Genomic DNA, 5,850 nt, shown 5'->3' with positions numbered 1-5,850 from the left:
CATTAAGCATCCAAGTCTCTCACCAGATGGATTATAGAGAATGGTGTATGCAACATTCTTACTGTCAATCAAAAGCTCTATAGAATTGCATCTAAGTACATGAGACATACAGCTTGGAATGACCCACAGCAATCCTTAAATTTGAACATATTCAAATTGTAACAGTCTTTCAGATTTGACCCAAAATGGAAACAGTTCTACTTCCCCAGAAAAGACAGCCTGCCTTCCTTCCTTTCTTCATTCTGCCTCCCTACACAAGCCTTAAGGCAGATATATCCCTTACAGAATTCTGGAGAAGTGAGAGAAGCAGAAGAGCCAATTGGCCACAATCATGTCATTTCCATGGAGCATATGAACAATTCAGCTGGACAACACAAGTGGAGAATATGAAGCAAAGCAACAGGGACAAAAACTGGATAGAGAGACTGGGTTTGACAGATGTGCAGCTCACATTTCCTCATTACCACAGGAACCAGCATACGGGGAAAGTTGTTTATCAGCAACACAAACAAGCTGCAGAAAAAACCAGCTGGTTTTCTTCTACTCCCATCTCCTCCAAGTCTAGAAAGAAAGATGAGAGGCAAGTATTCTCTTCCAGGCTGAAAGCAAAGCAACTCCATATATAAGTTTGCAGCATTATTCCTGTTTTACATTCGGGGCTACATAAGGTTCCTGGGTAAGGCGAGTTAATGAATTCACAGAAGGATTTTTCATCTCAATTACACTGGTATCTAGCAAGAAGTAAGAATGCACAGGCTTTATCTCTGGCACCTACATTCCCTTAAGGCTATACATTCACTTTATGTTTGCACCCCAGTAAAGACAGAAGCAATTTCCACCTGCACCAGCATTGACAGTTTGGAGATAGGGAGAGCAGCAACCACAGCCACAGCAGCCACAGCAGCACTCCTGGCATTCTATCAGGTATTTGCACCAGAGAGGCTGGTAAAACCCTGGGCAGTCTGTAAGACCCCTTGAAAGGAGAGTGGGAGAGAAAAAACCAGCCGAATTGCCCTGTCACACACTGTAAGAATCTCAGTGCTTATAGAAGCAAAGAAGGCACGTGATGTGAAAACTTAAAGATGTTTGTTGTTGCGAAAGACAGAGAGATAGGATAATCTCAAAATACAGATGTAAAAAACCTGTCAAAACCAACAATACAAGGATTAAAATCTGCCTTCACTGAACATCATGTTCTTCAAGTTGTAGTCAAGACTTCACTCAAGCAACAGTAATTTTAATTTCTCATATTTTCAAAGATTTAGAGTCCTTGTACAAATGCTACTTACAACTGAAATTTTCTTGTGAAACATCAGGTACACTGACTGCTAGAAAATGAAACTATAAGCAGACCAAAGCATGTAAAGCAATGGTTTTTTTTGAGTACAACACACACGGAGACACACTCTATATTGCTGAACTCTTCAGAAACACACCAAATCAGACTGAACACTACTGGCCTCTGGAGACATGTAAGTCAGTGGCAAATGGTCACTTTGAGAAAGAAGTTACAGAAAACCAAGCACACAGTGACACTTCCCTGTAAAGCAGGGAAGAATAAATGCATCTGGTAAAAACAGGAGGTAGATCCATCTGTTTCTAAAACTTGAAGCAGCCGGCATGGTTTCCCAGGTGTTTCCTGCTTGTTTGCCTGCTTTTGTAAAGTCAAGAGGAAGAAGAAAAACTAAATTATATCAGCAAGAGGATGATTGTACCCACTGGACAGTTGTGCACTTCAGCATGCATAGTGACAGGAAGAATATGTAACTGCAAATGCTGCATAACCGCTGCAAATAATAATTTGTGTGACTTGGCAAAAACTCATAACAAAACAATAAAGAGCACACACTCTCACAGAGAAATAAATAACAGGTAACCCTAAAGGAAACAATTCCTTTGTTCTCTCATTTTTGAAAATAGGTGGAAGTTTTGTCCTCATTATGAAAAGTAATTCAGTGGTGCTTAGATGGTCCACAGCAATACTGGAATTCCTTTGCTTTCTCCTACAGATATTGTGGGTTACAAAAAAACCCAATTTGATTAATACATAGCAACACACCTTTTGTGCAAATGAACAAAAATAAATACTGCAAGACTCAGAAAATGTAATAGTAGAAAAAAGAGGTATTACATACACAGAGTTATGTAATTTTTGCTTACTTAAAAGTAATATAAATTAGAGAAGCATTAGAGATTGCTTAGAGCCCACACGCCTATTTGCTACTGGTTGACAGTTACTTTTGGACTCATGTTTACAGTATGCCTTGAGAATGAAGGAATGGAATTATTAAAACCCTTACAAGAAGACGTTCCATGTCGAAAAGGGCATTTGTGGGAAAGTTGGAGAATGGGCAGCGGAGACACATAAAACAGAGACATGTAAAACAGAACATGACTACAGAACAATAAAAGAGCAAAGAAGTATAAAGCTGAGTTACAGTACAGTACAGTTGAATACAGTAGTTCTAATGTGCCTTCCAGCCCACTTCTCCTAAACACTCGTCATCAGCATACTTGGCTGTTTTGTATTCATGGTGATGTAATGTCCATGTGTCACTGAGGACACCACCCAGTCCAAGCTACATTTGCCATAAGCTCTTACCTGAGCTTTGACAAAGGTCAGAAAGATATGAGGGAAATGCTGCATACATCAACAGTCTGTCCTCAGAGCTTGGGAGAGTCCAGCAGCTGGGGCTGGGAGAGGAAAACCTGTCGTGAGGAAGCCCACGACACCTAGCTTTTCCTTAGGCATCTTCCCCTCTCTGCTCTCAGGTGCCTCACACACAGCCAGTTCCCAGGTCTGACAGAGGAGTCTGGGAATAGGGAAGGGAATGAATTTCTCCCACGCCAAAGCTGTGTATATGGGTGCAATTATGGCTTTTACTTTTGTACATACAGAGCCCCACTCTTTCAGCTTCTCACTGACATGCACTGCATATCCGTGCATTTCACAGGGAAGGAGCGGCTGAATTTCCGGCAGGAGGAGCAGGGTCTGTCCCTTCAGTACATCCCACTGGATGTACCCCTTTACTACACAGCTGTCAGAGCCGGAGGGCTTTTTGGAGTTCTCCAGAGGACAGCTTGTACTAATGTGATCCTTCACTGCAATGAAGATTTGGGTCACATGAAGGGAGACATTTTTCAGCTCATTCTCCTTAGCACTCTCTTCAAAGAAAGGAACTTGGTGCAGAGTTTACCAGCCTCTCTCCAGCCCTCAGTGGAACTGCATAACACAAAGCAACTACCAGATTGTGTTATGTGTGTTAAGAGTGATTTTATGCAGGAACATCCTTCTGTATTTCTTGCTTGACATCAATGTGGCACCATATATATTTTATAAATTATTACATATATATATACAAATGCATACACACAAGTTTACTAGCAACAGCAGAGGCTTGAACAGACCTGTTTCCAACTAGGCTACTGTAAATCCCATCCTACCTATAAATTTGTACCTTCCCCCTCCCTCCTGGCTCAGTTTAAGGAGGGGTAAGTACTTGTCACAAGCTTATCAAGCTCCAGACATCCAAACTACATTTAGAACATGGAAGCAGCGACAAAAATCACAAGAGCAATAACTCATGACCTCAGGTCATAACTGCCTAATGAGTTCAGTAATTGACACAAAAAAATGATCAAGACAGACCTATCTGCAATTCCAAATTACTAGATACATCAAAATACAAAATTTGTAAGGTATCATCGCTGCTTACATCCTCCTGAAACTACCACAACTGAGTGGCCTGATATTCCTGTAATTTTCCACAGGAAAATACGTCATTTCATCTTTCTCTGCACAGCATGGACTTTGTATGACTCAGGAGATGAGGAGTGAAGGAAACACCTTCCCAAAGCACACCAGAAAGGAGTGCCTTCCATTATGATACCACAGTTGCTAGAAAAATGCTGTTCAAGAGGACAGGATGACACAACATTCAAAGATTGGCTCCACCCCAGTTACCAGCCCTCAGAGTCTCCAAGGGGAAGCATTTATTCCAGGACAAGAATTGTGGCTAATGTTTGACAATGGGTCACTCCTCCCAGATAGATGGCCAGAGCTGGAAAACATGGGCTGGAATGGAAGGGAAGAGCCTCTTTCAGAGGAGCCAAGTGTGCAGCTACTCAGTTTTTTCCCTGGGGAAAATACTTGACTCAATCTGAGTGGCGCTTTCCAGCTCAGGTTGGATGCCACTTCCCTGCTGAAAATAAAGTGTAGCTAAATCCTCACATAAAAGGTGGCAATAGATTAAAAACTCCAAACATAAGTGAGTATAGTTGAACAGAGGGGTCTGGCTAGACTTCAGTGCCACTGGCAATGTTAGTGAGTGGAGGAAGGGAAAGTACAGGAGTGCTGTGAACACCTGGCAAGAACCTGGTGGAAGCATCTGCCTTTGAGCCGCTTGCTGTGAATCAGGATGGCAGGGTGCTGGACGCAATACAACTTAAAACTTTTCCCCTTTACTGGAAGCCAGGATTCACAACTGCAAAGGAGTCACGTTCTTGTCAGATAGAGAAGGGGAAGAAAGCCAACTAAGACTTATATTCCAGCTACAGCAAACATTTTCCCTGTGCCTGTTACTGAGCCACTGTAAGTGGGAGCCAACTTACAGATGCTCTCTACCAAATGGGAATGTCGTGAAAGCCTATTTAATGTATCAAGTGACGTATGGGGAGTTTTCAGGTTCTGAATCTTTGCCATAGAATCAATAGCGGGCTGTTGAAAGCCATGAAAACTGCTTACACTGGCCCAACTGACATCCTACTGAATACCACACGTAGGCTGTGCTCTCAGGACTTTTTTTCTCTGCCTGCTCTTTGGTTGCATAATAGCTGTCCTCCTTGAAATGAAAAGTTGAATTTATGAGCACGTGCCTTTCAAAATGCTATCCTCAGGGGCAATATGCAGGTTGCTGTTACACAGATGGGACTAGAGGCTCCTCTCTCCTTCAGGGACCAACCAACAAACCAGTGGCAACACCTTGGGCATTGTCTACTCTGTGCAGAGGACAGGCAGGTCCTGCACCCAGGTCAGACACAACAATGCCACACAGCACATGGCTGGCAGCACATGGGCAGCTCCCAGCGCCTGGCAGAGACAGCTGCTCTGGCTGAGCAGTGTGGGATGCAAAGGGCCATGCTTTCCAAACTATACCAAACAGCATGTGCTGTTCACAGCCTTGGCTACCTCAGGCAAAAACACTAAGAGGGGTATCATGATGACACATGAAAATCAAAACCAGCACAACTTCCAGAAACTGTTTGGTAAATCATCAGCTGCAGGCTCCTGTGCCAACAGCATGGAATGCACTGAGATTAATGGGGATCTTCCAGTCCACCAGGAACAACCACTGTCACTGTCCAGGCTGTTCTGCTAGATCTGCGCTTCATACCAAGAGCCTGTTGACTTAATTTGTGTTGCATTATATGCCAGCTTGAAAAGCCACTCAAAAATTTGTCTTAATAAATACCTGAATAAAACCTTTTACAAAGTAAACTGGTGTAATTTCCTCAGAAATCATGAGTCTGCTCAGTACTGCAGACAGTGGAATTTCTAGGACTGGTCCTCACAGAGAAACCATTCTCTGGTCTTCCTAATATATTATAGAATGCATATGATTGGCAGTAGTGACAATCATGTCTTGCCATCCTTTATTGAATAAGCTTATGTGATATGAAATATTCTCCTATGAAAGGAAAAAAATGTGTGAGTTATCCTAAAACGTGGCATATGCCATAATTTCAAAATACAATCTATGGAAAATACTGTCAGGTTTTGATTCATCTTTATCACATAACTTAATTTTTGGTGAAGAGGGCTATTAGATATTAGAAGATTTATAATTCACT

Source organism: Corvus brachyrhynchos, unplaced genomic scaffold (genome assembly GCF_000691975.1).
Source record: "Corvus brachyrhynchos isolate BGI_N302 unplaced genomic scaffold, ASM69197v1 scaffold544, whole genome shotgun sequence".
Lineage (NCBI taxonomy): Eukaryota > Metazoa > Chordata > Aves > Passeriformes > Corvidae > Corvus > Corvus brachyrhynchos.
Note: the sequence above shows the minus strand (reverse complement) of the source record.